This window comes from Molothrus ater, chromosome 4, assembly GCF_012460135.2.
Source record: "Molothrus ater isolate BHLD 08-10-18 breed brown headed cowbird chromosome 4, BPBGC_Mater_1.1, whole genome shotgun sequence".
Classification (NCBI taxonomy): domain Eukaryota; kingdom Metazoa; phylum Chordata; class Aves; order Passeriformes; family Icteridae; genus Molothrus; species Molothrus ater.
The window spans coordinates 62,790,961-62,813,379 of record NC_050481.2 but is presented as its reverse complement, the minus strand read 5'-3'; positions in this window follow the sequence as shown (position 1 = coordinate 62,813,379).

Here is a 22,419-nt window from a genome sequence, read left to right as displayed (position 1 = left end):
TTATAAGGATGCACATTCAACACTTGAAATCTGCTATTTCAGCTCTACTATGCATCATTTAATAAAGTGATGAGCTTAAATAAAAAAGAATGCTAAAAATCAGAAAAAAAATCCACATAGTATTTCCATTGTCCTGAGCTAAATTTTGTATTATCCTTGGAAATGTGCAGGTTCAACATAACTGGAGTTTCATTGCTACTGTAGCATGTATTCTGGCTTGGGGATGGTACAGGAACGACTGAGAGCCCTTCCCTAATCTGAGGGTAGTAGAACAGCCCTTGATCCAGCTACACACGTGAGTATCACTCAACATGCTGCTGCAGTTTGCAGTAAATGTGTCAGGTGTCAAAATAAGTCCTTGATTTTTTTTTTTTTTCAGAAGTATGTTTGGTGCAGGTGGCCTGAAGAAGTGTCTCTTTATGTAAATATTTGACTATATCTGACTAGCAATGCCAGTTACTTCAGAGAGAGTTTCTGCCTCTGCCTGTGGGGAATCCAGGTGTCATTACAATATGAATATCACCAAATTACTCTCTTCAATGAGCATCATGAAACTCTGGATTTTACATGTGTGATCAGATAAAACAGTGATTATCTAAGTTTGATTATCAGTGTGGGATTTTTTTCATACCTGAAAGTGAAACTGTGCAGAACTGGGTATGAACCTCAGAGGCTCAAAAGTAAGATAACACTTACAGAGGTGCTTTGCAAAAGGAAAGCCAGCCCTTGTACTAAAGGAGGATAATCCAGTCACAACCATTCTGTGAAATGCAGCCTTTGGTAGGGACAGGGTATCTGCAAAATATTTATAATAAATTGAACTTAGAAAATTAAATTAACTCTTCAGAATGAAATTGCTAAATCTAAACAAGCCAACATATGACAGCCAAAATGAACTCTCAAGTGCAGAACAGATAAAGATCCCTTGGTAAGATGAGTTTTCTGAATAATCTTTTAACTCTTAAGAGGCCTCATTGGTTTCAGTGGGATGACTCCTGGAGTGCCCTCAGTAAAGGTGTTGGAATCTGGCCCTCTCCAAGAGAAGTTTGGGAAGTGTTCAAACTGATAGGGGAAAGCCCTTCACAGGACACAGAGAAAATTTAAAATAGGTGAAAACCAAGGAAGATCACTCCCTGAGGAGCTGCAGCAGCAGTTGTGTGGGTAAGTACCACAGACTTAACATGGGCAGCAACAAGCACTGATAAGTGTCTAAGAATTAGCACCAGTACCCTAGGCTAGATGTGTGATTGTAAGGTGTGATTGGAAGAGGACCTGCTTTCTGAGTTAAAAGTTATACAGGGAAGGAAGAGATGAAACTAAAATAAAAGGTGAAAAACACAAGAGAAGCAGGAATGACAGAGAGAGAGAAGGAAGGGGGAAATACGTTGATATGAGAGAACAACTGAACAATGGCAGAATTCTTTTTTCCTTTGTGGTCTACATCTTATCTGAAAACATGTTTTTTGTGTTATTAACTCTTCTGGAAGGCAGCATTATCTCCACCTATGTCCGCCAAAAAGGTTTCAGACCAGAACCTTCAATGGCAAAGAGCAGACATCTCTGGGGTCCAAATTCATTTAGGGTTGTCCAAACAAACTAAAAGAGAGCAGGCTTTAACTGCCAGTACATAACACTTTTTAACACCAGTTGGGGTAGAGCAGGAGCCTAGGCCCAGAGCTAAAATTCTCCTTGCTGGGCACAGGGCAGCTGCATCCTGACTGTGTGTGGTGCAGCAAGCAGTGCCCCCAGTCTTAGCACTTTGCCTGCTTTCTTCACAGTAACTTTAATAATATTATCCGTTTCTAAAATGAAAAAACCCAGGAAGAGATCAATTATGTATTTATTTCAATAAAAAATTGCAATCCAGATAATAATTGTATTTTGTCTAATTTGCAGTGGCATATTAAACAGTGACAGTGATCATTAGGAAAAAATCCACTTGATGTTGAATTCAAAACAAAAATTTAGTTACTAATCTCTGCACCTGCATCTCAAATTTTATTCACACTTAGTTGAAAATGTTCAGTCATTATGATGTTTATAAAAGACAAACTGTTCTTGAATGATTTCTCTAATATGTTCACTTACAAAAGGCTTATTCAATGCCAACACAAAGTACACACTTCCTGAAAGATGGAAAACTGGGGCAAACACTTGCAAGCACTTGCCTTCAAATTTGTGGCTTGGCAACATCAAAAAGATTTGTCCTGTAAAGTGATGCTCTGCTGAATTTGGGCCTGGTACAGGGTACACATCTTGCCTTGCTCATTCAGCAGATCTTAACAGTTTTATTTCTAATGCCTCTAATCTTGGAAGACCAACACAAGGAGGTGATGCTGGAAATGGGTTTCACACCTGCAGCCTGGTCTCTGGAGGACTTGAGGACCTTGTCAGCAGCTTGTCACAGCTCATCAGGCTGAGGGTGGCTGGAGCCCCAGCATGTGCATGTGGAGAAAGCAGAGGTCAAGGGATCAGCTCCATGGGAATAATGTAAATCAGGTGGCTGAGGCACTGATCAGCTCCATGGGAATAATGTAAATCAGGTGGCTGTGGCACTGATCAGCTCCATGGGAATAATGTAAATCAGGTGGCTGTGGCACTGATCAGCTCCATGGGAATAATGTAAATCAGGTGGCTGTGGCACTGATGCACAATAGGTAAATTCTAAGCTGAATGTCCTGTGTGTCCTGACATCTGGAAACAGTTGTTGCACACTGAATCCAGCACAACCCTCTACTGCTCTGGCTGTCAATGGGATTATTGATCATTTAAATGTAAAACAGTGCCTAGGAACCATTGGCATAGCAGGAAGGAAAGGCTGCCTGGGAGCTGCTGCCTTCCTGAGCTCCTTAGCCAGCCCTTAGTGTGGGCACTGTTCAATCAGCTGATTGCTCAGGAGAGAAAGCATGAAGGTGTCCCACAGCTGGGAGCAAAGAGGGCAGAGCTGTGCTTTTCCCTGACTCATGTGGGTAAAAGGGTTAAAATCTGAGTTCTTATACAGCCCAAAGGATTATTCACTAAACTTCTAAGTAAATTGACATCATCACATTTCTTAGCTTCTTACAGCTATTTTTTCACTTATGTTTTTGTTCAAGTTCATCAAGCTAGGTGTAAAGAAGAGGGACTGGTGATGAGTAGACTATATTTAAGCATCACAAGAACCAGACTTCAACACTTCAGCTGCTGTGGCCACCCAGCAGCTCTGCCCCAGTCTCCTCCTTTGCTCTTCTCCCTCCCTTCCTGGGTATGGCCCCAACAACCTGGGCAAATATGGGAGTTTTTGATCTTGGGAACATAGGAAGGAAGAGGGGGCATGGCCCTCTGTTCCCAGAACAGAGGAAGAAGCTGGTTGCAGCCAGGATCAGGTGTATTAATATGTGCCTTTGGCACAGGACTCTGCCATGAAAATCAAGCAGGAAACAGCAAAGACTCATTTCTTTTCAAGTGGTGCAGCCAGGCAGGAATCTGACTTTGAAACAGGATTCTTCAGTTGACGAACCTCCCTTCCAAAACTTGTTTTTCCATCTCCCTTTGCTGCACTGGTGCTGTGGGCTGCACAGTGGGTGCTGTGCCCTGGAGCTGAGGCACTCACAGTCCTCAGGAGGGAGGATTCCCCAGCTCTGTCATTTTGCATGTATACATGGGAGTTCAGTTCAGGTGTTGAAGTTTGGCTCTCTTTGCCTTTAAAAGGCTTTGAACTGGTATGTTTATTTGTCTCAAAGCCTTGTGCTTCTCAAACAGGAACTGCGCCAAACTTTTCCCACTTATTAGCCTTGCCTAACCATTTTGAAAACTTCTCTGTAGATTGTACCTATTGCAGTGAATTACATTCCTCAATTATTAATTTCTGCCATCAATCACACTTTATCTTTTGCACAGCTGAAGAAGTATCTTGTCACTTCTTGTATGGAATAGTACACCAATTAAATTTGATATACTGCTATATATTACATCCAGTTAAATTTAATGCACAGGGTATAATTTTCACTTCTCAAAGCTTTAGGAATAAAATCAAATACATTTTCATTGGTAAATGATAGGTTAAGCAGAACCTCCACAACACTAGGTGTAAAAGAAGGCAGACATAATTCCTTTCACTGGTTTGTGACAGCCAAGATACTGAAGTGTGGAGATAGTGTTGGGTCATTTTCATGATAATTTGAAATTATTGCACATTATACTCTCACATTCACTCACCACAATGACTGTGCTGGAATAAAGTACAATTTCTTTTCACTGTAAAACACAAGCCTTTTTTTAGAATTTGACTTGTGTTTATACTGCATTCCTTTAAATCCTCCTCTCCTTCTCTGCTCCTACACCTAAATCTCCATTTTTATATTTTCCCTTCTTCCAGAGGTTTCCTTCTGAGGGAACATATAACCTTTTTAAAATTTGTATCTGGACACAGAGAGGAATAAGAATTTCCATTAATATCGGTCTCATGTGTAGTCTACCATTATGAATTCTGTCAGCTTCTCCAGCTACCCAGCCCTTGGATCTAAGGACAGAAAGCAAAATGTGAATACAGAAGAAAGACAACAAATATACTGCAATCACACAAACTGTTACATGATAATATAAGAAGTCTTTGTGAAAATGAATGGCTAAAATAGAATCTTTTAGAACAAAAGAGAACTGCAATGAGAATCACAGAGCTGAGATGAGCATCTTGGCATATCTATAATTCTCCCTTTGTCAAGATTTTGCTGAATGGTGCAAAACAGATGCAGAACATGGGCATTAACCTCCTCATAGATTTCCATATGTACTGACCACTGCTGAAAAGCATTTTTTTCTTTGAAACAGGGGTGCAGATTACGATTATAGAAAAAAATCCCCTGAGATTTCTTCCTTTATTTTAGATTACTTTCCTGAAGGCAAGAAAGCAGTTTGGTACTATCCTCAGAAACCACATATTAAAAAGAAAACATAATGTCTTGGAACTGTGTGGGGTTTTTAAAATTATCTCTGGGAATACTTATATTCAGTTGGTGGATCTTATGCATAAGCACAACTCTGCTGGTACCTTGAATCCCATGGGCCTGTGGTCAGACACACCAGAAATTTTTGGTGCCTTTGCCACTTTCCCTGAGCCCTTTCAGATGTGGCTCTTGCTGAGCCTTCCCCAGGGAGCTGAGCCATGACATCACTGCAGTGCCTAGGCCTGCATCCTGCTCATAAAACAATTTAAGGTCTTTAGAATAAAATAAATGTGTTATTTGGATGTGCCTTTTGAATGGTTATAGTTCAAAGTTTTGTTTTCTCTCATTATGGCATTTACATAAGATCAGAAAAACCTTTGCAACTGATTATCCACAGAGTGGTGAAGAGGCAATCCCCTAAAGTCAAATGCAGAAAAGCTGCAGGTGGTAAAAGAATTGGGGATTGGGAAAAAGGCACAACTTTATGTGGCAAAATGAGTTGCAGTAAAATCCTCTTCCCCCATTTCCTCCCATTCCAAACCACGACATTCATCCAAAATCCTTAAGAGGGAAGAAAATCACCAGGCCCTGAAATAGCTGGCAGAAAATTCTGTCAGTTAATATGCTACTAGGGAAATAAATGTTAATATATGAGTGGTCACTGATATAGTTTTTAGAGGTGCTCAGGATAAAGGCTTTCACTGAGGTAACACACACAAACCAGAAAATATGGAGTGAAAGAAGGTGAAACACGGCTACAAAATTACTGTGAGAAGGAGATAACGCTGTGACCCACTTAAAACTAAATCACCTAATGGAAAGAGGTGACAAAAAATGAGTTAACAAGCAGCAAGAGAGGATTTTAGACAACACACTACCAGATCTAGGTTAAACAACATATGGTGTCTGTCAGGCAGCTGCTTATTGAAGCAGGGTTATAATAGGGTGATCAATCATATAGATCTGAAAAGAATTACTACAGTGAAAAACTACAAGTGGGATCAGAATGTGCATTGAAAGGCTTAAGTGTGCCTGATATAAATGAATTTATTTCAAAATAAATTTTAGATAGAGTTAAAAATTGTTGTTACTTCCATCTAGCAGATGGTTTAGGATAAAAATAACATAGTCACCTCCCGAACACACAACCTAGTCAGATGAGATTGACACTATCTATATTTTAAAACCATAATCTTACAAAAGAAAAATGTAAGCCTTTTTCAGTGTCTCATAAGCCTCAGTAACCTCTAGAGAAATCCAAAGTAAGTTTTGTACTCATATGTAACCCTCAAAATCCAGTAATATCATGTTTCCATGGTACAGGAGAGCAAAGAAACAAAAGTATGTGGGAGGGGGTCTCTGTGGCTGAATTATAAATTAAGAGGAACATCTGGGAGCATCTGGGAGCTCTTGGAGAAACAAAATTCACTGTGCAAGTGACTAATGCTAATCCCAGAAGCAGGCAATACATGCAATACATCTTGCTAACCTTTATTTCTCGGAAAGTGAGTTTGGTGAAGCATCAGATTTCAGTATGTACGTCATAACAGAGTCTGTTCTATTGATTCCCGTTCCCAGTTTTGATTTAATTTGCAATATTACATGGCCTTTAAAAATTCAGGGTTTAACTTGATGATTTAATACCAGATCACTGGATATTACCTATCAATGGATTTTTCACACTAAGAGTGAATCTGTTACTCCTAGTTGTTGGCAATAATTTATGTAAGGAAAAAAGTCTACAGAGTTCCAGAAACTTTTCCAAAAGTATTTTTTTCTTCTCGTACTGGTGCTTCGATTCACTGACTAACTCACTTCTTGAAAAATTGCTAGATTGAAAGAAAAATTTTCCTTGTCTTCTGTGAACTAAAACCCATGTGAGTGGAACAGCTAGAGTGTAGAAGGCAATAAACTCTCCTGCATCTCAGTTTCCAGGTTTATTTAAATGTGAACATTTTTGGAGAGGTCGTAAAACTCATTTGTAAAACCTCAGAAGCAAGTGCTTCTGTTTGTATATGTGTGTGTGTGTGTGTTTACATGAATATATGTTTTGTAGCCCTCTCAAATAACTTTATTGCACATTTTTCTGCTTTTCATTACAGCTGCACTTTTAAGACAGTTTTAAGAGTTGCAGATCAGGGGCGTTTTCAATGTGAATACATAACTGATCATAGATAACCTGTATGTCTTTTTTCACCTCAAAAGAAGATAAAAATGACAATATCCAGTACTTTAAATATAAACATATTTGTGGAAACATCTTTCTGATACAATGGAGATTTTATAACTGTGGATAATCAGTGGCTACCTACACATGGTGAAATTTGTTGCCATGAAGGCAGCTGAAACAGAGGTATCTTGAGTGTGCAATTACATCAGTTTGGGCTATTAAACTAATTTAAATACAATTAATTCATTAAATGCAACCAGTTTAATTTGGAAACAAATAATTTAATTGCTTTGGTAAAGATTAGGGCAGACGTGACTCTGTGAGCTCATCAAAGGAATCAAACAGAGATTCTGAGCTGAGCCAACAGCAGAGAGTGGATTCAGCCAAGACTCTGAGACTGTCACAGCAGCACAATCACCAGCAGGACCAGTAGGAAGAGCAAGATGAGGACACGGTGCTAAATGGTGCTAAATGGTAAATGGTGACATTTTAGTAAGGGATTGGGTGATTGGGTTTTTGTGGAAGGCAAACAGGGATCACTGGAACCCATTCTGAAAATATCAGATGAGAAGAAGCTCCTGGTAACTCTTCATTGGGCATCTGTCATGGCTTTATCTGGATTACTTAAACCCTTGTGGATTAAACCCCCAGTTCTTAGATTCTGTTTTGACGGAAATTGTCCTAAATGTACTAATTATAAATACCTACTGAGATTCATAAGTTATATTAATATTTTGTACAAAATTCTAGTACAAAAATGGGCATCGGATCTTCACTCATCACCAGTTACAGTAGACAATTATCTTCTTTCATCCTCAAGCCCATGAAAGGCTTAAAGTCTAATAAATTAGACTTTTAAAAACATTAAATCCTGGAGTTCAGTTATTGATCTAACAGTAAAATGACAAAAAATCTAGTCTAAGTAATTGCAAATTACCCCAAACATGTAAACATATCTATTTAGTTTGAACAATCCAGTGCAAATTTTAGTCAGCTCATTTATTTATTATTTATTACATTTATTTTTGTGGGTTTTTTTTTAATGTGTTATTTTGATTGAAAACTATTTCATAATTTTAGAATCTGGGTGGCCCAATTAATGAAGATCAAAAAAAAGCATTTGACAGCCACCACTTTCACTGCTTCCAGAGAGGACTAACATCAGCCTTGTGGCTAAAGCTGTCTGTAAGGGGGGAACCACAACTAATATGACCCATTAGAGAGAGATCCTAACAGAGAAAAGATACAAAACTTAATGGGACCTGTGTTTTAGGACCAAAAAAAGATGTATCATGCTTGATAGAACTCTTCCACTGGGTAATTTGCTACAAAATCATTCCCAAGTTTTAATTCACCAAAATAATCAGTATTGATACCCATTATAACATCTAGTTACTAAGACTTGTGGAAAGGAGCCCTTCCTTCTGGAAGCATCTTTTACCACTAATCTATTCTGTAACAAAACCCACCAATCATTTGGAATTGGATACTTCAAGGCCTTTTGAATAAGTTCTGTTTTATGAAATCAAAAAGGAAATGCTCATAACATAACAAAGTCCTTCTCTTTTTATATTTTTTCTGTTTCTTTCCTGTCCTGAGGTAGCTGCTTGTGAGGGCATAGATTAGTGTCAAGTTCAATGTCTTTGGTATATCTCAGGCTGCAGGTCAGATCCACAGGCCTTTTTCTCTCTAAACATTCTTGCATTTTCAAGAGTTTCCTCTCAGACATGGATCAGTGAAATGTCAGAATTCCTCATGAGGCAGAATTATTTTCAACCTGCATTCTTCATTTTTTGGAGGTCTCTGAATGAGTGGATTGATTTCCCAGCTGTGCTGCTGCCAGTAGTGCTGCACTCCACTGAGGTGTGCAGTGTCACTGGGATATTTGAAATACTGAGATCTTCTTCAGGTATGAATTTATATGCCCATTTCCAAGAATTGTTTTTCTTATGTGTTCAACTGCCATCCATATGAAACATTAGGAGTTAAGGAAAGCTTTCTTGTTAGGAAAGCAGCAAACAGTAATGGAGCCAAAATTTCAGGAAAAGGTAACCTGAAAATGCAAAACATTTACAAAAGCAGTTTGTGTTCCAAAGTTAAAGATCCCTCACCATAGCCCAATACACAGTGAGAAATGGCAGGTGCTGCCTCTGAGGGATTTTGTTGGAGCAGAATTTTGAAGGAAACTGGAAGAGAGTCCACATGCAGCAGTCACTGCATTCATGTTCTAGAGCTCACAGAATTATTCTTCAGTGGTGGCAACAAAATCCTGTCAATTAAAAGAAGCTACAGCTGAAAAGTTGTCATAAATCTTTCCTGTTAAGGGTGCTGGAGACATGCTGAGATGATGAGCTCAAGAAGATGCCTCCTGGGGTGATATTTTTAAAATGGAAATGCCTCACAGCCATTTCTATTTAATAATCAAATGGAGGCAGCACCTCATTTATTCTCTTTCAGTTTGAATCTTTGTACTGGTTTTTGTATAATTAATTGAGAAAATATAGTTAAGTATAATTGAGCCACTATTCCTTTTCAAGGTAGACTTGTGTTTTTATTTCCTTCCAGAGGATTTTCTTTCCTCTCCATATTCATGTGTTGCTTCTTTAAATCTCAGGAGGAGATGCACAAATGCATGAATGGAAATACATAAGCATGAACAAATCAGAAATGCTCAGATCTGAGGCATCTCAAATTAAAATAATCCTCATTCAGCTGCCAGAATTTCTGTTCCCTTAAGGATATTTCTGCTAACTAGAACTACCAGTGAAGTCTCAATAGAGCTGCTGTAATTGCTGCCTTCTGAATCTGTGGGGTTTAGATGCAATGGGACATCTATTATCGCTACAATATGACATCAATTATTATTAACATTGTTCTGTGGTAAAAGAAACAGCAGGCTTGGTTTGGTTTTCAATAGCCAGATTAAGAAGTTTTCACAGCAAAATCTCAGTGACTAGAAGGAAGACAAGAGCTCTGGCATGTTTTTCAAGTACATCTTCAGGCTTTTCCAATGTGAATTGGTGATTCCATGAAGACAGAGCTTGGACAGTGATGTGACATTCCCAGTGCAGGAGCTGCTTAACCTGGAAAGGTGTGGAGAGTGTCTGCCCCAAAGCCACTCCCACAGGAACAGGAACATTTCTTAACTTGCCTTAGCACAGAACTTGCAAGCCTGTCTACCATTGCTTCACCAGACTGGTGTCAAGGTGAAATTTTTTTTTTCAAAATCCAGTTTTCATGTCTGCAAACTCCTCTTGGCTTTCTCCTCTCAATCATTTGCTCTTCATAAATTTCTGCTTCAATTTCCTTCCTTCTTTTTTCACATTTAAGCTAGGTTGTCAGTTGGAAAGAAAAATATTGATACCTGGATCCACCTATGGAAGACATTGAGTTGGTTTGTGTTATCCCTGCCAGTTTCGCTCACAGCATGTGCTGCTGTTTCATGTTTCATGCTGTTTCAGACTCCTGCTGATCCTTTTATTTACCTTTGAGCCACACTGGCTCAGAAGTGACTTGTAAGCATGTGGTGGGACAGGTAGGCAGGTTGTACAAGTGGCAGCTTTGTGTCTCTCAGCAAGACTGGCAGGGACCAGGCTGTCGTCTCTTGACAGCGCTTGTTTGGACCAAGAGGTCACTGTCAGTTTGACAACCTGTCATCTTCAATCAGCTGTAAACTTAATTTAAGGATGGGGCTAGAGGAAAATCTTGGTTGAAAGACATAGAGCTTAAATCCTTGAATACCTCCATGACTGCAAGACGAACAGAGTGTCTGTCAATGGCTGGCTAAGTGCCCTTGTCTGTATCTTTTATTATAGCTCATTTCTCTCAAAGGTGTTATTGGCTCACACAGAATTTTTTTTTCTCTTTTTAGATTTTGGGAGACACAAGAGTAAATTGGTCTCTATGCTGTGATATCAGGATTTTTTTAATAGTTGTGATGATCGCCAGTTCTATGAGGTGTTTGTAAGGAACAACTGAAGCCAACTGAAGTTGTCCTGAAAGTTTGGTTTCCAGGGTTTTAAAGGGGTTGGTAAACTTTGACATGAGGACTTGTCTGTTGTATTTGTTGTTCCTTTAGCTATTGGATACAGAGAAATCTTGGAAAAACTGGTGTGGAAACACCGCTAAAGATTTGAAAGAAAGCCAGCAAGTGCATCAACTGGAGTAGCTAATATGCCAAATTCAAACTATTTCTCTGCCACTGGATGGCAAAAGCCTGTTTGTCTTGAACGTACATTTGAACAAGAATTTAAGCTATATTAAACTTCTGTTAACTCCCTGTTGATTTTAACAGGGTCCAAAATACTGTGATGACTGTATCTCTGGCTGGGATTTCAGTCTTTTTTTCACTTATCAGGAATAAAAATCTATCCAAATACTGTCCTCCATGCAAGAAAAATAAGAGGTGACTGTGGCAAAGCGCATTCGAAAAGGCTTTTCTCCACATTGTTTTGAGTTACTTTTGTTTAGAATGACTTTTTAAATGAACAAAAAAAAAAAGGGGAAGCTATCAACTTGGTCATTCCAATTAAATATCATTCTGAGCACAGATTTCAACACTGTAGGATAGTTATATGTAGTCAGTTCATCTGAGGTCATAAGTAATATCTGAAATACATACTCAGGCATTCTTCAGGGAAACTAATTTCTGTAAGTAGTGCAATTCTAAGTATACATCACTGCCAAATTGTCTAGTAATGTTCTGAAAGCATCCTCTGTTCTGTGTCAATTTTTTATTGTATCTGACCTATACACGTCTCTTCAATTATTTAAAAACTGCTCAAGGAAAATCCTTAGTGCCAGCTCTACAATGAGGCTCAAGAGTCCACTATGATTGCACAAAATATTCTGGTGACTTCTTTGAATTTCAGAGTGACAATTAATTTAACAATATGATAGCTATCCAATCTCTAATCAATTAGCTTGGGAAATGCTAGCCAGATAATTTCAATGGCTTTCCAGGGCAGAAATGCCACTCTGGCTGCGTAGCCTGAACTCAGGACACACATAAAAACCTTCCTTCAATGGCTTCTTTTACAACATGTAAAATGTATTGCTCAAATTTTCTTCTTAGAAACATCTAAATCTTGATGTTTGAAATTTTAAAGCACATGTAAAGACTGGGTGGAAGGGTGGATGGAAGAGAAGTGCTGAACTTTGAAACTTACATCTGCATGTGTTCATAAAGAAACAGCTTTATGTAGTGTCTCAAGCATAAATGTGTGTCTTTGTGTGAATATACACATTGATGTCAAGGGAAACACCACCATGATCCACGTTCACATCCACTGAAGGCAAAAATTACCCTCCTCCTCCCTACAGCCTTCTGATATTCTCTTCCAGATTTCTAATCTTTTTCTACCATATTTCTTCACTTTTCTTTGTACTCTTTCATTTGCACAATTTCCTTATTACAGCTAGTTTAAAGGAAAAAAATTCCTAGAGAAAACATTCTTCACTGAAATGTGATGATTTACCCAAGCTGTCATGTTTGATGCAGATCTATTCAGATAAATTCTGGTGGTGGTAATGTTTTTGTCAGCTTCTCCTCCTGGCACCCTGACAGACACTGCTGTGGTTCGTAGGAGACACGAGAAGTCCTGGCAGGACCCAAGGCAGGCACCTCGACACCCCCAGACTTTTACAGGAGGAAAATATTCTTGATTGCTTTGGATCTGTGACCTCACATCTTTTAATGAAAAATTTCAAACCTGAGCTTTTCAGTTATGAGCTGGAAGTTGGCCAACACCTGAAGAATCATGAATCTGGGGTTAGTGACAGCTTTTTCTATGTTTTTTTGCTCCTCATATAATGGATACATCTGTCAGCTTAGAAGGTAGATCTGAATATAATTTGGATACCTACCAAACTTCTCAAGCTCATTTCTCCTAAGGTTCAAATTTGGTTTTAGTGTTTAACCTTATGCTTTTATTTTATTTTTCTTTTCACTAGATGAATTAAGATTTCTTAAATGATATTTTGTTTAACTTAATATTCCAGCTTATGTTCAGAAAAGCAAAGAACAAGGTCATCAAAACCTGGATGAAACAAGGAATGCTTTAAGTAATCTATCATCAGAACAAAGCCTAAAAAAGCCAAAGACAACAATAAAAGTCACCACACCCAACCAAATCATACAAATGATGGAGGCCAAGAGAGTATTGATTTCAAGTCACAAATTTGTAAAGGTTTGTCACAACTTCATGTTTATTTGAAAAAAAAATTTAGATCTACAGCTGCTTTTACCTGCATGACACTGCAGTTCAAGTTCCCTGCAAAGAATGTTGTAGCTATCACAAAAAGAATAAAAAAGACACTATAAACCAAATAAATATTACAATATGCTGTGGAAAACATTATCCTTTCAAAATTGCTAAATGAAAGAATTTCCATTTCTCCTACTCCGTTGACGTATCTCACATTTCATCTGAGACGAAAGAACACTTATCTTTGAAGAATAAAATAAACATTGCTAAATGAAAGCTTCCAAGAGTAAATTCCCCTGCGTTCCAGTAAGCCAGGATCTGAGTTTCATGGCTTGTTTCACAACAATCTGCTCAAAAATTACTAAAGATATTCTGTAATTTTTTAGACCAACGCATCCTCCTTGGCATAAAATGTAAAGCAGCAATGACAGTTTCTCCTGCAACAAAAGTAAAAAAGGTGAAAACAGAAGGAACTGGAAACTGAAGATAAACTGACAACATCCTACCAGATTTCTCAGAATACTGAGTCCCACTCAGCTGGAAGAACAACTCTTAACATCATAGGGGAATATTTGATGGATCTGATAATTTTTTCCTTAATTTCAATAAGAATTTGGTATGGCCAATGTTGTTAGATAAGTTAAAAAGATTAGAATATAAAAATTTTTGTAATCCTAAATAGGGAACAGCTTTGGATTGCCACACAGCTTTTAACTTTGGCAATAGTTCCTTTTAGTTGAAAATTCATTTTCAGAGTTAGCCTTTCATGCCTGTCAGTTTTCTGTGTTGAGAGGAAAAATCAAGGCACTTTCCTCTTGCAGTTCTTAATGAGACTGCCTTGACATCTGGAAATTGGAGAAAACCTTTAATGTGAACCACTAATGACCAGGCAAGTGTTACTGGAATAACCTGACTTCCTTTGCAAATGGCACCTTGGATTAATGAAGTAGCACCAACTGTTCATTCTCTTCAGTTTTGAAAGTGAAATTCTTTTCCAGGATTTTATCTGAATGTAGAATAAGCACTACTCCTTTCTCTGCTTTGTATTATGATTCACAAATATGTGGCTGCTCTAAAAAGGAAGGTTTGAACAGAGAAGAGGTTGAGTCTTCGCTATGATGAGCAAATCAACTATCTGAAAAAAAAATAAATTTAAACACATGGACAGATGCAGATCTGTCCTGTTTGGAAGAACATAAGTGAGGGAAAAAAATTATGCTCTTCTATACATTTTTATATATATATATATGTATTGTGCGTGTGTGTAAATATATGTGTATATATGTATGTATGTGTGTGCTCTTGTGCATTTATTTACTTTTTTTTTTTTAAATTTCATTACAAAGGTTCCTATCTGGAAAAGACACACAAGACACAGAGATACCCATTAATACTGAAAAATTATCTGCAAAAAATGCAATATGAAAAATCTGAAGGTACTAACTTCAAGACTGGAGTTTTGCAGGTGCCTGAAAATATATGTAAAGGAGATTAAAGGATATAACTGTTTATCTCAGAAAAACTTGTCTTAATATATAATAACTTCACAGTTAATTGTAAATGAGAATTTTTATCTGCTTATTTTTTATACCACATCCACCACTGCTACCTTGTGATCTGTCATAGAGGAAAGTGCCCCAGAGTGGCAAGAGATATTTAATTACCTGGGGTCAACAGCAGAGTTCTCCTGCAGTGTCTATCCAGGGGCTTTTAGGGCAAAACTTTTCTCATTTCAGAAAATTTGAGTGTGAAGCCAATATTAGCACAAACTAAAGTCACTAGCAAACGAAAGCAAATTTTCCAGTATATCCATGTCTGGAACAGTAATTTTGCTATATCGAAGGCAGCAGATGATTTTATGATGACACAACTGAGCGAGCCAGAGTCTGTTCTGCTCCTGAGAATGGAAGGAGCCTTGGTGGAAGGTCACTGATGAAGCACCATGCAGCAAATGAGCAGCCAGGTAAATCCAAGGAGTAAAAAAAAGTCCGTGGCAAAATGTATCTTGATGTCAGCAGGTCTTGAATGGTCTTTGATGCACCTGAGAAGAGAAGATTCAGGGGAGCCTTCCAGAAGAGAAACGTGGCAAACATGCCTTTGTAAAGGGCTTATTTTTCCATTTAATAAAGATGTATTTTACCTAAATCTGAGCGTCTATACGGCGTCCTCCAAACTCAGCTGGAGGGGTGATCTGTGCACTCTCTTGCCTCATGGTGCCCATGGTATGCTGATCCTTTCTGGGGACACCTCAGCCTCCTGGCACCTCTTTCCTGCTGCTCTTCATTTCTGCAGAGAAATGAAGGATTTATTGCAGTTACTGTGATTTTTTGGTGTTTAAGGAAACTGTACTGCTGCTTTATAAGCTGGAGCTGGAGACCACAGGGCAGCACAATTTCTTTCTATGTCCAGTTATTCCCATGAACATTTGGAACCATTTCCTACCAATTCAGTACAATGTGGCAAATTAAACTGTGGAAGTTCTGTCAAACTTGATGGGAATCTAAACCCCACATTTTTGCACTGAAAGCATCCATGACAATTTGCAGACAGCACGACAGAGCTAAGAGGCAACAACAAAAGGAGGATTTTTTGTAAAATACAGTGACTTCTGTCCAATTCACAGATGTAGACAAGAAACTTTAAAGAAGGGTGGATGATACTGAAAGAGGTTATTAATGAGAGTTGAATCTCATTAGGATCTCCTGTGGGTTCAGAGATCATTTCTTGTTCTTGTCAGCTCTCAGAAGCTCAGATGCTCTGCAGAGTTCAAAGCACACAACGTGCAGGGTTTTGACAATTATTTTCAGAAACAATAGCCCATCTTCTCAATTTCCAGGGCTGCCTTGCTTTTGTCATGCTGAAACATCACCTTCTCTTATGTTACTTCAATTCATCCATGGTCTCCTGAAGAAAGACTGGAATGAGACAGTTTTAATTTAGTTCAAAAATTTAGGATGTGACTTTAAATCTGAACTAAATTTTTATACTTAAAAGATTGCACACAATTTTCTGGCAAACTTCTCCCCTAGTCTGTGTGAAAGAAGATTATTTGAGCCATTTTAACCTTTTCTACTTTACTTGGAAAGTTCTTTACTTGGAAAAGCTGTTGGCATGAATGAAAAATGTGTTCTCAAAAAGAAGAAAGGCCTGTGAGCTGCAAGGCAAACACAGGTGTTGATGAGACAGTGTGAGGAAAACATCAAGAGCAGAAAAAGGGTCAAATATAGGAATGTCAAATACAAACACAGACCTGTCCTTAACTAGGAGCGGATGGCCTGGCTGTCAAGTTTAAAAGGAAATTACAAGATAAAGATGATTTCTTGGGAGACATTCACCTAATCCGTGGAATTTCAATTATTGTAGTAAAGCCAACTGAACGAAATGCTATGATAAACCCTAAAAATTAGGAGACATTTGAATTTTAAAAAATGGGGAGATGCTGGACAAACATGAAGAAGTTGACACATGAAGAGCTGACACTTTAACAATCAAAGTGCCCTTCTCTTCTGAAGAGCTTGGACTAGGTTTTAGATAACTCTTCCTGGAAAATGTAATTTTTTGTATCTTGTATTAGTTGGTCATCAGTAAAATGGTTTAACACATATTTCCTGCATTTTATGCATGATTTTAAGGTTCCTTTCCTAGTATGTAATTAAAATTATCATCTGTGTAACACTAGAATATGCAGAAATGAATAGTGAGATGTTTCAGAAAATTAGCACATGAAAATGAAAATTGGTCCTAACTCAAATGCTGTTAGGGACAAATATTTGCTATGTACTTAATCAGATAGTTTTGTTAAATTCTTATTTTGTTTCAGAAAGTCTTAGCCCCTTAAGTGTAAACATACTCCAAGAAAAATGCTTCTCCCTGGAGATGATGGGGGTTTGATACAAATCTATTAGAACCAAAATTGTGTGGCAGAAATATATCTGTTTCAGTTTCAAAAAAAAAAAGGGAAAAACATCTCAGGTCAAGGACAAAATCTCACTTTAGTATGAAAGAAAGGTGCATTTATTACTGTCACCCTCTTTTGGATTTTAAGCAAGATACTCTGAAATGTTTTGGGCTTGTGTATTTGTAGAATAAGAAATTCTGGAGAAATTACAGGTTTTTAAGAGCTTCATTTTTATGCAGCCTGCACTGAAATTTTACATGTTATCAGGAGTAAGAGGTCAGTTGTAGATGTGGGATTCATATTATATTTACAGTTTAAACACACACACACATACACACATACATTTACAGAGGAACTATGATGTATAGGAAGATGATAATAATAATAATAAGCCTTATAATAGTAATAATAATAATTCACATATATTATGTGTGTTGTGGGTCTGTCTGTTTGTGTAAGTATCTGTATACAGCAAATTAACAAATATCACCAGATTATTCACAGTCATGATTTGGGAGCCTCAGAACCAGACCTGTGCACTCACATGACAAATTTTAATCAAAGCACAATTGTTGCAATAATTTTCCTGCTACTTTAGGGACCAAGTGCTGTAAAAAAATCCAGCCTACAGTCTTGTTCTTTGCTGTGATTTATTGCAGTGTTTGAATATTCAGGATGTTTTGCTAAGGGCAGAGCTCCCTGATGAATGAACAGCACCACAACGTGCTGACAGCCAGTGAAGTATTTGTCCATCTGCTGACCCAGGGCCACCCTTGTGTTTAGAAGGCTGGCAGCTCTTGACTGATTAAAATTATGCTGACTGCTTTGAATTGGACTCACTCATTTCCACTCAAAATTGTACACATGGCTGGAAAGGTGACAAGTCACTGTTGTGTCTTGAGTGATTAAGTCCTAGTCAAGGATAACAGCAGTAATAACAGGCTGACAAGAGAAACTTCCACATAAATAAGAGTAGTAAAATCAACAGTGCTGTCAGCCTACTTGCATAGTTTCCTGCATGGAAATTTCAGAGCCTAAGATGAGCAGAATGGAAATAAAAAGACATCATGTTTACTGCCCTGTCCCACATTAAGCATCTGCTCTCCAATGGCATCGTTTATCTGCTATTGGCTTTACATGATGGTGTAGCAATTACTTGGGCATTGCTCCTCTGAGGAATTGCTACCCAGCATCCTCAAGACCAAGAGCATAATTGGGATTAAGAAAAAGATAAGAAGCTTATATGAGTAGTAAGATACTGTCAAGTCAAATACTTAAGCCACACATGTAAGAAATATTTATCCACATCTTTTCAGGCACAAATAAATATCAGATTACAGCAGCCAGAAAATTACTCCTACATTTGTACATTGTTGTTTTTCAAGTACATCCCTAAATTTGATGCTGACCCCTGTCAGAGATAAATAGTATAACTGAAATTCTCTGTGTGTGGCAATTTGTGTGCTTCTCTCACTGTTTTTTATCACTAGAAATGTGATAATTACCATTGATGTCTCAGTGCTTGTTCTATAACATGTGAAAAGAAGAAGGGACCACTGACACATGGTATGGGTCAAACCCAAGTGTTTCCTTGGAGGTAGACAAAAAAATCTGGCATTTTGAAGAATTAAAGGAGTTTGGTAGTAGGTTTATAAATATGTGTAAATATAAAATATTCATTTTTATCAATGCCATCAGAAAAAGAGAAATGCGGAGGGATTTTGGGGCCAACAGGCTACACAGCCTGCATGTGGAAGTACCTGCTTGTGCAATGCATTGCTACTTTTCCACAGTCACCAAATGATTCTCCAGTTGCTTGTTTCCAGACATTTGAGCCATTCACATTACTTTACTCAGGACCCTGGAGTGAGAATTTGTGAGTTCTGATGAAATTTAACCCTGAATGTAGCCTCATATACAGGCAGGACCTAAATATGACAGTGACAGCAATGTGTTATAAAAATCATCACAAAATCTTATTATGGTGATCAAGAGACTCAAATTGATTTTGCAAGGATTTAAAAGCAGACACTAGAGCTGGGAGTGTAAGACCCTTGGTCCTTCCTAACAGCAATGAACTCAGATAGAAATGACCATGCTGGGACTGAGCTCCTTCACTGCTTCCAGACCAGTGTGAGGCTGCATTTCAGTGACACACTATTACTGGCACCCAAACTTCAGGGAATTACAAATATCTCCTCTGGATATCTTTGTTCCTTGGCATCCCAGCTGAGCCTGTTCTGGGCTGATTGTGTGTTCTTCCAGTTAATGGTATTGGGACTCAAGGCCAATTTGTAGCTGATTGAGAAGAGTGTCAATGAATGTCAATGAGTGGAAGAAATTCTTATTATAATGCCAGTTGCCACCCCACACCATGGCTTGTTACAGAATTGATTTTGTATGTGGGTCTGGTATCACCAAGACTTAGAAGAGAGATTTTTTTTGAGTCTAACTGCAAATGGGCCAGTAATGAGCTGTAGTTATAAACCTCAATAGAATTCATATGTATATAAGATAATTTCCTCAAAATTTCAAAGTAATTTTCCATTGAAAAACAAATCCACAGAATAGTGGTTGGTGGTATTGACATAATTTTTCATTAATCTCCACTGAATGGTTATGAAAGTAACATGCTGTTGCTGTTTTCCAGATGGGCTTTTATGGGATGCACTGTAGAACAACTCTCTATTTCCAGTTTTCTTCCACTAGCATTGCACCACTCATTCTTGAGAAGAAGAAGAGATTAAAACAGGAGGGAAAAAAAAGAGAAAAATGTGTCAGACAAAGACAAAAAAGATAAAGTACCTGCTTTGAGATCCTAAGGAATCTGATTGCATGAAAATCACCTCCTTTATTAACATACTGAGCTTTCAGATGAGATGCAGAGCAGATGATGTAGAATCATAGTGTCAAAGTAGATTCTAAAACTTCATTTTGCTGGGGTTGGAGCTGGCAAGAAATCAGATGCTGGAATGAAGCTGGGGTAGGGATTTGTGAGGATTTAAAATTCCAGCACCATGGGAGACACTTTCTCTATATTTTCCATCCCAGTTGCACTTGCAAGATAAGGCAAATGCTTACAGATGAATGACTGCATGTATAACATAAGTACCCTCAGATTTAAAATTATCTATCCATGGATAGAACTCATTTTAGCTTTGCACCATGGAACATTTCCCTCTCTAATACTCAGATGCAGAAGGAAGCCACACTTAGGCATGTGTGCCTAAATCATCAGTGGTTCTGCAAATAAGCAAAATGCAGAAGGAGCGAGTGAGATAAGCACCAGAAAAATCCACAGCAACTGTTATTTTTCTCCCTTTTTCCACAAAATCTGGATTGCTGGATTTGGCCAGCAGCATGTTAGTTACATTTTTCCTAATTGGCAGCCAATCAAAATTATCACTACACTTTTGAAGACAGGAGAAAAAAGAAAATATCTGATGTTTTTAATTTCTCAAGCACAGGTCATTGTTAACAAGTGTTCTCAGGGGCAAAGAGATTTGCTCTAACCACAAAACCCTTGTACTTCATTAGATTGTACAAATAAGTGGCTCACACTCTCCATTTGCTCTCTCTGGCAGCCAAGAATTGCAATGATCAGATTCACAGAATTGAATGGCTTCAAATGTAACACAATCAAGTGCAGATCCTTTCCACTATTAAGTTTTTATGTGATCTCTTTATTCTTTATTTCTTCTTTGGCCTTTAGCAGCCTATAGTGTTGTGTGTGAAAAAATAAACTCATTATTCTTGTTTGGTTTTCTCTCAGTAATTGTTTGGGCATTTTATTTTCAACACTTCTGCTAACTCTCACTATTACTTATGTATAATCACTGCTAGAGTGCTATTACTGACTTTTTTTTTTTCCTAAACACTGTACCTAAACCTTTATGTCTGTTATTTTTCAATGTCTCCATTATATTTCAGTTGAAAAATGTTTTGTGTGTCTGAGAGCCACCTATCACAGCAGAATTTGTATCTGCCTACCCCTTTGTGCAGCTTTTTCTGAACTGAGTGCCTGCCTCAAGGGAACCAGTAGGAGTTTTAAACATGAGGTTGCTGGGCTCAAAACTTAGGTCTAAATCTTGTTTCTCTTAATTTTTTTTTGTGTGCTGTTTTATCTCTTTGCAGAATAACATGGACTAATAAATTATGCTGGTCATTTTTCATTGAGGGAATGATGTGCTTCTAAGAAGAAATTCAGTGAATATACTTTAAAATTCTAATATGTCTTTTAAATTTTTTCCCAATAGCTCTTCCTTTTCTTCTGTGCACTCTGCCTCATTAAATTCACTTGCAGAAACAGATTCATTATCCCTACGACTTGTTATTTGCATGAATTTTCTTTATGGGCTGAAATGTATTAATAATGGATGTGTGTATTTACTATAACAAATAACTTCATCAGTAACATTACAAGTTCTGAATATACAGGTTTTTTACACAGGCATCAAAACCAAATATCAGAAATTACTCATAAATTTTTTGCTTTTTAGATAATATTTGAATAGGTATAAGGGATGGCTGCAGCTCCAATTCAGCTTTGATTTCCATACAGATGTTCTCCTGAACAGGCTTCTCAAATGGATGGGATGAAAAGTTAATTGGATCTATTTTACCATTTTCCCCAATAATTTCATTTCAAGGTCCTAGTAGAAAACCCTCAAAAACTCCTCTCTCACTGCTGTTAAGCATTATGCTTCTCTTTTACCCTGAGCATATTAAAAACTTAGGGGTACAATAATGACAAGAAGGAGATAGCTCAATATTAAAAATATTTTACAATATGTGGCTCTCAAAAAGATCTCCAGATTTCTGAGGAAAGTCTATTTGTTTATTTTTATGTTCCTCTCTCAATTGGTTATTCTTCCATTCCAGTGATACCCTGGAATGTTGTTCATAAAGCCACCAGCAGAACTTTCTTTCACAGAAGTGCTGGCAGCAGAAGAAAAAAAATAAACTTTCAACTTTCTCTGCTGGGTTTCTCAAGAAGGGTGCTAGTGACACGAAATTCATTTACATTTAAATATTTTCAATTTTACAGCTGAACTGGCATTAGACACTGGGGTTAGAAAGGATGAAGAGGGAAATACCCAGAATGAAGACAGGTGAGAATATTTTTCTGATGGTGATAATAAAAATCTAACTTGAATAAAAAACACCCTGGAGATGGAAAAAACCCACAGTGCTGCAGGAAAAAATGATCAGGAGTTTCAA